Consider the following 11,695-nt stretch of genomic DNA (forward strand, 5'->3'; position numbering starts at 1 on the left):
CCTGCTATCAACAAATCCTGTTAATGCGGAAAGTGTCGTCCCTGATCAGCCTCTGTAGACTAGACAGATATATCTGGGACGACACTTTACGCACATGCATTACGCCCCGTTTTACCCCAGGGCGGCTTATTTTTTTTATCGAATTCACAGGTATTCTCTCCAACATGAGCACCGCAATCGGAAGAATGCATGGACGCAGTGTTTCGGGTAGCTCGGTATGTCGGTCCGTTGATTGGTCAAGGCAATGTGTAAAGTCAAGGCAATGACAAGGCAATGACAGATATATAAAGTATTTCAAATTGTAGATCGCCAAAGCGTTGCGGGCGTCGGGGTGGGGTGGGGGGAGGCAGCGTGAGCATAGCAAGATACAGGCAACGTTCGATTCCAGGCATAGAAGTTGTGTATTTTAGTTCCCGTTGTGAAGAACCCAGTAGACTGAAGAAAAGCGTTTGTTTTTAGATAACATAGCATGGCCTGATATTTTTGGACAACATTGAAAAAACATGTTGATATATTTGACGATATTCCAAAGTTGTGTCGGTAATTCCCAAAATAAAAGAATAATCGAGTTAATTGAGTGAAAACACTATGGACAAAGATATATGCTATATATTCCGTTATGTTATGGCTTAGACTTAGATATTATATATCTATATCATGGGAAACATTACACAATGTTTGTATCTCTCTAAATGAAAGCATGATTCTATATATATGGCATTTGCTTTACTTTCAAATTGAAATAAAAGTCAAAGTTCATTAAAGGTCTCCGTTCTAACCAATTTTGCCGGTACTTCCGGTCCGCTGGGAGACCTATTGCCAGTGGGCACTTCTGTTCATCAGTTCACCGCCACCGACCAGGATGACGCCATTTCCTGTTCCATCAACGCACCGGAGGGCGCAAAGTTTGGCATCACTAAGGTGGATACCGCTACCGGAGCTCAACCTAAGTTTGGTGACGTCATTACGTGAATGTGTAGACGTCGTTACGTGAGTTTGTTGATGGTAATACGTACGTTTAGTGACGTAATTTAAATGATGATGATGATTATTGTGATAGTGGTGCAGTCATTAAAATGATGATGATGATTGTAATAGTGGTGTTGTTGATGAAGAGTAGGAATATAATGATCAGGATACTGCTGCTGCTTATGGCGATGCTGTTATGGTGGTGGTGATGGTGATGATGATGATGATGTTAATGATGATGATGATGGTGATGAGGAGGAGGAGGAGGAATATTTGTTAATGCGAGTGTTCAAAGATGGTAAAATAGTTTAAATATCGGTGACACCTTTGACTTAGCAATCATGTTAAGGTACTTTTTTGACAGGGTTCGACGTCATGACGATTGCCACGCTTGATTACGACTCTGCTACGAGTTACACGATCACCGTCACGTGTACTGACGCTATCAACCCTGTGACGTCATCAAGGACCATCAACTTAGCAGATGACGTAAGCATAGTATAAATCAATATCTGAAAATGATTTAGGTATTTGTTAAAACGTGTTTTTCGAATAAGTCAAAACGTTTATTGTCAAGCAAATACTGTTTACTGAAGTCGAGTGTGTGTGTATTTGAGATTTATTTACAGGTCGTCCAGCGTCTTCTCGACTACAGATGTATCGACCTGCCCCTGTGGCCCTTCAGGGGAGAAAATAAGGTCACTGAAGTCGAGGTAAGCGTTCAGCGTATAAAACTATTGACAACATACATATGTCTGCATTGGCGTAACTTTTCCCAATATACATTATAGCACTCATTCCGTTGTATTTGTTATTCCACCGCCCGAAAAGTGGGAATATATTTCTTCTAACATATATGTCGGTCGGTCGCAATCGTGATGCATCAATTATGTCCGTCAATCTTTGTAAGATAGATCACAACAATCATGATACATCGACTATTTCCGGAATTCTCCGTAAGATTGATTATGCAACAATTCGTCTCCTGAACCAGACTGTGTAGATCGGCAATTTCGTTTCCCTTTGTTATCAAGAGACCGTTTTGACTTACGACCATCTGAATTGGTATGCTGGCTACTTGGAAAGAGCAGACGACGCCTTTTACGTTTCTAGTCAAAAGGTCACATGTCAAAGTCATAGTGCTTGTAAGATGAATTTCCTAATAGCAGCTGGGCTAAAGAATGCTTCGATCTTGGATAATCAAGTTCAAGGTCCCGGCACACGGGCAACATCTGTAACATGTAAACTCAGTTAATTTCTGCAAGATATATAGATAACGCTTCGACTAAAGATATCCCAAACAAGTGTGTTGGTTATTCTTAAAGAAAGGAAGTGGCCAAAAATGTTGAGGTTAATTAACTTGACAGGCGTGTTTTTTTTACATACGATATGTCGTATATATTAGTTCGCTGTCAATATGGAGATGGGATACGCCTGTCGATTTGAACATGAAGAAATCAAAGATCACTAAGGCGTTTGATATTGAAAAACAAAATTTACATACTGCTGCATTGGCTGTACGTCGGGGATATGAATATTTTTCGAACATCATTTTTCACTTGTATAGTACTCTTCTGTGGTCGTTATGGCTTCAAGCAGGTAATGATGTTTCCAGATTCATGAAAATACCTCATTTAATTTACACACTGCTTCAGAAACCCGTTTTCTCCGGACTTCGGCTACGTTGTCGCCGGCACGTAACGACGGCTTTCAGACGGCGACGTTACTTTGCACGTTCAGCGTCACGGACGCCAACGACCAGAGTATTATCACGTGCTGGATACAGGTTAGTAACTTCGGGCTGTTTCGGGAATTCCCGGTACTTCTTCGTCTATTACCGTTTTGTTTAAAGTTTTAATATGACACCAATGACCAAAGTGTTATCATTTGCTAGATACAGGTTCGAATCCAATGACCTTAATGAGCCCATTCTAACGCGTTTCCGCTGAAATCTACAGGCTTTTAAGGACAACAGCGTTGTGTCTACTCGCTGTATTAGTACTAGGCGTTTGTTCCACGTTTGTGATGATGGGCATTACAAACGCTATATTATTTTATTGATTTTGATAGATAATTATCCATACACGAATATATATTTTAAAGATTGTTCCAACTCACAACTCACAAGTGCTCTTTTGCTTGTGTGAGTAAAATGCATGCATTCTGTCGTTGAATCAATGATACATTTTTTGAAAAAAACAAAAAAACAACATTAGTCCGCACGGCTAATCAGGGACGACACTTTCCGCCTAAGCTTGATTTACGGACTTCCTTGAAACTAAAAATACCATACAAGCGGAAAGAATCATCCCAGATTAGCCTGTGCCGACACTCTACGCACATGCATTAAAAACCCTTTTTAGGAAGAGTCCTTATGATATTATACAATGACGTCACATTTTTTACTTCACGTCCGATTAATATGACGCTGATCAGGAACCAATCTGTTTTTTGATATTATAATTGTTGCAATAATTAATCAGTGCATCCAAAAAAATCAATCGTAAAACGAGTTACATGTTCCTAGCTTAAAGATCTAGCATCTTATTTTTTTTTGTTTTCTAACCACAGGAATTTAAAGCTGGTTCGGTGGCTGTGCGACGTCATTGGGGAAGTTCACAACTACGGACCCGGATACGACATGTTCTGTGACGTCACCTTTGACAACAGTCTATGAGATCAGAAAAATTGCGTCACCGACCGATCCCTAGAAACCGGGTAACAATTTAGTCAAAAATAAATGAGCCGCGCTCTGTGAGAAAGGGGTTTAATGCATGTGCGTAAAGTGTCATCCCATATTAGCCTGTGCAGTATGTATCAGGAACGACTCTTTTCGCTTTTATGATATTTTTCGTTTCAAGAAAGTCTCTTCTTGGCAAATTGTCCTGTTAAGGCGAAAAGTTTCGTCCCTGATGAGCAAGTACAGGACCGGGCAGGATGATCTGGGACGACACTCTACGCACATGCCTAAACCCCCATTTTCACAGAGGGCGGTTCATATAAATATTTCAACTGTTACTGTCAGTATTTAACTTATTTTTATATGTCAGTATTTAACACGTCTTAGTAAACGTAACTCATACGAGCCTCGTTCTTGGAAAACGGGGCTTAATGCATGTACGTACAGAGTCGTCTCAGAATAGCCTGTGCAGTCCGCGTACGCTCATCAGAGACGAGATTTTCCGCTTTGAAATATTAATTGTGAGGGCTGAAATCTAGTTCCATTGTATTACAGAGTTCGAAGTGTGGATCAGAAACGCCGTTACCCAGGCGTCTATCGACTTCAATGACTAGGCTGTTCCGCTGCCGCTAACAATCAAGTGCACAGACGGAAACGTTGTCAATGACATCACGGGGACGTTTAACGTCAACATCGTGGACTCGGTAAGTTGCGTTCACGTTTTAAACCCACGTATGCCTAGTGGACTCTCCCATCCTTCTAGATGGGATCAAGTTCTTTCCAAAATTAGGGATGTACAGTATATTTATAACTATAGTTAGAATATTTCTTACAGAAACTCATTTAAGCAAACAGCGCAGACCCTGATGAGACGCCGCATCATTCAGCGTCTCATCTGGGTCTACGCTTTTTACCAAGGTCTTTTTACTAGACGCTAGACATAAATGGGTTAAAGGATATGGAAATTCTAATGAATTGCTTAAGGAGCAATATACTGTTTGTATATTGTGTATGCTCTTTCAAAAACGACCAATCCTGATTTTTTAAAATACATTCTCAAGAACTGATGCAATTCATATAAACAGTGACTCTTCGTTTCGAGTGTTTGTCGCTTGAATCCAAAAACGCAAATTGCGCGTAGCTATGCCGGCAGCAACAACTTATTCCGAGTCTATAATGTTTGACATATATATTTGCTATCGAGAGAAACATTCATTTTTTGGCTTGAGCCGATGTTGTTGGCTTGAGGATTTAACAACGTTTTGTTGAAAGATACGAGCCTATTTCTGAGAAGACCGGGTTTGATGCGTGGGACTTTTAAAGTGTCGTCCCATATTAGCCAGTGCAGACAGCACTGTTTTGGACGTGTGGTCTTCGATTATTGATAAAAGTATTGACTTGACTTTGTTCTAGCTAGAAATTCAGTGAATATCCATGCCAAATGGTAACTAGTAACAGAAAATCTTTGATAGTGATGACGTAATATCCTGTGTAATGATTTTATTATTTGACTTCAGCCACCGGTTTTCACTGCACTGCCTGCTACCGGATCTAACATTTTCGACGGTCTCAAACACGCCACCGAAACCCTTCACACATTCAGCGTCACCGATAGCGACTACACCGTTACGTGCTCTGCCAGAGCGCCGGAAAACGCCCTTTTTGAAGTGGTCGCCGGCGTGGCACCAAGTAATAAACTGGAAAAATCAATACCAATTTAATCCTCGTTCTGGGAAAACTGGGCTTAATGCATGTGCTTTAAAAGTCGTCTCTGAGCGGACCCAGGCTAAAAGGTGACGACACCTTTCGCTTTTATATGTTGTTTTCGTTTTTATGAAGTCGATTCTACACGAAAATCCAGCTTAAGCGGAAATTGTCGTCCCTGATTAGCCTGTGTAGACTGCACATGATAATCTGGGACGACACTTTACGACCATACATTTAGCCTAGTTTTAAAAGAAAAGACTCAATGGAGTCACGGATAAATGCGTTTTAAGGTCACATCAGTTTCAGTTTTATATGACCTCGTATATAATACTCATTTTTAATTGGCTAAGTCAGATAACGCGGAGACATTATTTTCTACTGTATGCAATCACAGATGTGCCTTTTATCATACCGTTATGGTGATATCAACGTTATACACGATGCAGGATCAACGGGGGGTTCACAGGGCTTTACACACGAGCTGGACAGAATGTAAACACAACGTTAAGAACTTTATTTTGCAAATATCTTAAGTTTTTGAGATACATTTGCACAAATCTTTTGTGCGTACAAGAAAGTTTTTTACCCAGCATTTTATTCCGATAGCTTAAGATTAAAAAACACATCATTGAATACGTCTGAAATCGGTGCCTAAATTTCACGTTGCGTGCAGCATAGGCGTGTACATGAATGCGTTAAAAATCAGTTTTTGGAAAAGAACACAGGCTTATTAAATCAATTAATTCTGATGTATTTCACATTGCCATAAGCAGCATTAAAACTTTCTTTTATGCACAAGTTGAACATCTCAAGAAAAATTGTTTAAACAAATTATTTGAAGAAGCACCACAAAATTAATTGGATTCCTGCATCAGCGCTAATAACAAACAATTATCGAGCAAGTTGCCAAAAGAGGGCATTGAATAAGAACATGGATGAAATAAGTGAGTTTAAAGCACGGACATCGGTTAAAAATCCCCACTATTTGGTATAAACACGTGCGAACGTCGAGAAGTCTTCTTGCTTATAATAACAATGTTATGTAATGTTTCATTTGAATGTTGTTAATCGTCGGTGAAGTAGGATTATATAACGCATTTTTTCAGATAAAAACATTTTTAACACTGGGTATGGACGCGCGATCGGAAAACGGGTTAAATGCATGTTGGAAAAGTGTCGTCCCAGATTAGCCCATGTTAATTAGCACAGGCTAATCAGGAAAGGCACTTTTGGCCTAAACTTTGTTTACCAATAAGAGACTTATCTCACAAGATAAATGCAAAAAAGAGCGGAACGTATCGTCCCTGATTAGCTTGTTCGGACTTCACAGGCTAATATAGGACGACACTTTATGTCCCGTTATCCCTATCGTCCTTGATTAGCTTGTTTTTACTGCACAGGCTTACATAGGACGACACTTTACGCACATACATTAAGCCCCTTTATCCCAGATTGAAGCTCATATAATTCATCGCTTGAACGTTTTCAGGATATACAGTTAACATAAGGATGGGGGTTACGCTAAGAGCAGAGAACGGACCTTACGTCATCAACGTCGACTGCTCAGATGGCGACAATGACGTCACTGTGACGTTCACACAACCAGTGATGGATACCGTAAGTTGTCTTACGTGGGCAAATTTACCGGATTTACCGAAAACCTAACAAATAAACAGGTATGTAAGTTTTCAACAATAGATGTTCAAGTAAATGTCGTTACACCGAAACCAAAGGAAACCAAACAGTCATCCCGACCAATGTGCCTTCAAAAATAGATGTTCAAATTAACGTTGTTATACTGGAACAAAATGATAACCAAAAAGATCATCCCTTCAAATGTTCCCTCAACAATAAATGTTCCCGCTCATGTGGTTACACCGAAACCAAATATAAACCGAAAGTCATCACGGCACCTTAAAAAGTGCCCAAATAATAGATGTTCAGATACATAAGGTTATGGGAACCAAAAAAAATAAAAATGACGCCTGGCTGTTAAAGGGATTATTTTGATTGTCCTTCTGTTTTGGCAGCCGCCGACCGTTGTATCCGGGATCCCCTGAAGTTCCCCAACGTATCTGACGCCACTGTCACGCAGACGTTACTCGGGAAGTTTACAACAGACCCAGATACGGCGCGCTCTGTGACGTCACCATCCACCACCGTGTATGAGATCAGAAATGTGACGGTGAATGTTTCTCAGCCAGGTGAAAAGTCATTAGAAACATTCGTACACAGTTAGTTTAGTTTAAACCTATTTATTTTAGCTCAGTTGCATTGCAAGCCTAAGACTTATCGTAACGCTATCGAGTCCTTTTCTTTTCTTGGGTAGAAATAGAACATAGTGTATTTTGGGGAGATCTCAAGATCGCTATCACAGTGGGGATCGGACCCATGACCTCCTGGTCCTGCCGCATCATGCGGCGTCTCATCTGGGTCTACGCTGTTTGCCAAGGCCTTTTTTCTAGACGCTAGGCATAAATGGGTTAATTTCCGTCAGAATTATCTTATTATATATATATATGTATAAGGCGCAGTCAGTCACTATAACACGTTGTCAACCAGTATAAGGCGCTGTCAGTCGCTATAACACGTTTTCAACCAGTATAAGGCGCTGTCAGTCGCAATAACACGTTGTCAACCAGTATAAGGCGCTGTCAGTTTTTAAAACACGTTGTCAACCAGTATAAGGCTCTGTCAGTCGCTATAACACGTCAACCAGTATAAGGCGCTGTCAGTCGCTATAACACGTTGTCAACTAGTATAAGGCGCTGTCAGTCGCTATTACATGTTGTCAACCAGTGTAAGACGCTGTCAGTCGCTGTAACACGTTGTCAACCAGTATAAGGCGTTGTCAGTCGCTTTAACACGTTGTCAACCAGTATAAGGCGATGTCAGTCGCTATATCACGTTGTCAACCAGTATAAGGCGCTGTCAGTCGCTATAACACGTCAACCAGTATAAGGCGATGTCAGTCGCTATAACACGTTGTCAACCAGTATAAGGCGCTGTCAGTCGCTATAACACGTTGTCAACCAGTATAAGGCGCTTTCAGTTTTTATAACACGTTGTCAACCAGTATAAGGCGCTGTCAGTCTTTATAACACGTTGTCAACCAGTATAAGGCGCTGTCAGTCGCTGTAACACGTTGTCAACCAGTATAAGGCGCTGTCAGTCTTTATAACAAGTTGTCAACCAGTATAAGGCGCTGTCAGTCGCTGTAACACGTTGTCAACCAGTATAAGGCGCTGTCAGTCTTTATAACACGTTGTCAACCAGTATAAGGCGCTGTCAGTCGCTGTAACACGTTGTCAACCAGTATAAGGCGCTGTCAGTCTTTATAACACGTTGTCAAAAAAAGACCATAGTTTGTTGTGTAATTTCAGAAAATCCTCCAGTAAGGATAAGAAGTTTATTGCGGCTGATGTTGACACATATCTCTATGAGGTTAGGGGAAACATTGGTGAACGCTGCCTGCCCGACAACACGAAAATGTTGGCTCTGTACAAGGTCAACCCCAACGCTGAGTGGGTCTTGAAACACAGACAACGCATGAAAGCCGATTAACCGCGTCTTAAAATTGTTCGACAGAGACTGAAATTTTGCTGGCAGAGAGAATGGGCAAAACCTCGTATTTAGCGGTTCTGACAAAAGCCCTCCATCCCATTTCTGTGTATAGCTCTCATTTCCATTTAGAGCTCCAATAACTATTTTGAGCTCCCATTTCTATTTAGAGCTCACTTGTGTTTTTAGAGCCCTAATGTCTGTTAAGAGCTTCAATTTATATGTATTGCTCCCATTACTATTTAAAGCTTCTTTGTTATTGTACGTTTTCTGCAAAGTATTATACATGTATTATAATTACTGATGCTGGCCCTTTTTGACCCATATCCGACAGTGTTGTCTCATTACATTTAATGTTATGTGCATCACAAATGTTGCGCTAAGTTATTTCGTGTGTTTGTATACTAGATGACTATTAGGAATATGTACTATAATAGTAAATATGGCTATACACATGTTATTAAATACGTCTGAAGATGAAAGGGTGTGTTTGTATTTTTTTTTGTTGTCAGACTTAATCCTTGTATAAATTTGTATTTGGGACAACAGGGCTGAATGAATGTGCGTAGAGCATCTTTCCAGAATAGCCAGTGCAGTCCGTACGGGCTAATAAGGGTGGACACTTTCCGGCGGATTTTTTAAGCGTAAAGGAAGTAAACATAAGCCTGTGCGGACAGCATTAAGCCCTGTTTTCTCAGAGTGCGGCTCATTATAATCCATGTTTGCGATTGAATAGGAATACTTAAGGGTATTTACCATAAACTCCCTGGTTTAATGAAAGATGTAAACACCATCACCAGCACATATTGGGCATTCCACACTTTATAGCCGCTTAATTTTCCGAGCAATTAAAACATACCAACATAAAATCATGTAAGTTACCTTTGTACCCATTGATCTCCAAACTCAAATACTGTAAACTTAACTCAAAAACAAAACATGACAGAAAAAGATCATGTCCCGAATAATAATGCGTTTTACAGTATAGACTTCAATGACTAGTTTTATTCCAAAATTATATTTTAGCCCCGCTCTGTGAACAGAGGGTTTAATGCATGTGCGTAAATTGTCGTCCCATATTAGCCTGTGAATTCCGCACAGGCTAATCAGGGACAACATTTACCACTTTTATGATATTTTTCGTTTTAAGGAATTCTGTTATTAGCAAACATTAATTTAGGCGGAAAGTGTCATTCGGACCGCTTATCTGGGACGACACTTTTCGCACATGCATTAAACCCCCCTTTCCACAGAGCTAGGCTCATTTAATTTGCGTTAATCTTTCATCTTTACTTTATTTGTAGAAACCATACGATCATCCTACCGGTTCTACCCAGGGTTTTTTGTCTGAAAATATTAAAATTAATACACACATCAGTGTATTAATATTACAGACACTCGCTCGTTGAATCAATATTGCCTTGAGCTAAGCGAAAAGACTTTTCAAACACAAAAGTGCGAACAAACTTACACTATTATTTAAGGGCTAACTGTATCCGATAATTGAAACCAAAATCGTGATCCGCGAAACTAAATGACTGATTGACTGAGTGAGTGACTTTGTGATTGAGTGACTGACTGAGTGAAGGAGTGAGTGAGTGACTGACTAAATGAGTGATTGATATGCATCTATTTAAAATGTATTCGTCACCATTAAGGCATAATAATGAACGTATCGAAACTACTGGAAATGCGTCCCTGGGTTCTCCCTGTGCTTTGTGTTGGAAGCTTAAAGTGATATTATGGGCATCTAACGGTATGAAGGCGTCTATCGCAACCGCTGTGTTTATTTCTGGTGTGTTCACTTCATATACACTTATATTTGTTAATGCAGCATCAACAATACTAAAACAATATGCTGGAAAGAGCAAAATAATCCATTTGAATGTCAACCGTACTTTCGTTTTGACAACTGACGACAGAAATGATTCGATGAACGATGTGAGTCTAAATGCAATTTTCATGCAGATTCGTTCATACGACACAAAGACACAATTTTGTTTTACGGATCGTTTCGGCTTAGAGGACTGGGTGAGTCATGTAAAATATAGAAAATAATACATATTTTTTGTAAACAACTGGTAGCAAGATGGGTTGTAGATAAAGGGTTAGTTACCACATTTTAACTAATTCAACAGTGAAAAAATGCCCATACTATCACTTTAACAATTGTTTATTTTCGCACTGTCTTGTTTATCTATTCATCCATTCATTTTTTAACATGATCGTCCGTATTAGTGAGATAAACAACTCTCAAATCTTGAATGCAGCGATTAGGTGTAATGAAATGTTTTATTTTCCGTAGTTCAAAATACAACAAATGCTTAAATATAATGGTTAGACTTAACCACCAATCACTCAAACATCAATAATTCTTTAAGGGGTCCATATATCGGAAAAGTAGCACCGGAATCGGATTCAGGAAGACAAAATCACATAGATTGGACTATCTTATTGTTTTATTTCACTGGAATGTAAGGTGTACTGGGTTTTGCGCTTCTATTAAAAGGTTGCTGCATTCTTATCGAAATGCACAATTTAAACTCAATAATTCTTTAACGAGTCGAGACATCGAAAAATTAACACCGGATTCAGATTCAGCGACACCAATTCATAGAGATTTCACTATCTTATTGTTTGATTTCGATGGAGCGAACGAGCTAGCGAGCGAGCGTATTTCATTTGTGCAGGTAAATAGGACTGCGTGAGAAAAGGGTGCTTAATGCAAAACATTTTTTGATTATAACTTTTTTATTTTTATTTTTTTTTCATTTTTTT

At 39.6% G+C, this 11,695-nt stretch overlaps 1 long non-coding RNA gene across 4 annotated transcripts; it reads left to right on the plus strand.

Moving 5' to 3' along the window:
- The first annotated feature begins 351 nt into the window (after positions 1 to 351).
- Positions 352 to 9,399, plus strand: LOC127862543 (uncharacterized). Of its 4 annotated transcripts, none has more exons than XR_008040671.1 (10): positions 352 to 921; positions 1,334 to 1,458; positions 1,599 to 1,682; positions 2,625 to 2,755; positions 3,541 to 3,687; positions 4,205 to 4,353; positions 5,167 to 5,442; positions 6,846 to 6,973; positions 7,387 to 7,560; positions 8,740 to 9,399. It is a non-coding gene; the product is annotated as an uncharacterized LOC127862543 (long non-coding RNA). The 4 variants fall into 4 exon arrangements; XR_008040668.1 differs by having other exon boundaries at positions 353 to 990; XR_008040669.1 differs by having other exon boundaries at positions 355 to 990; positions 5,167 to 5,338.
- Positions 9,400 to 11,695: the final 2,296 nt, after the last annotated feature.

Source organism: Dreissena polymorpha, chromosome 16, assembly GCF_020536995.1.
Source record: "Dreissena polymorpha isolate Duluth1 chromosome 16, UMN_Dpol_1.0, whole genome shotgun sequence".
In the NCBI taxonomy this organism is placed as follows: Eukaryota; Metazoa; Mollusca; class Bivalvia; order Myida; family Dreissenidae; genus Dreissena; species Dreissena polymorpha.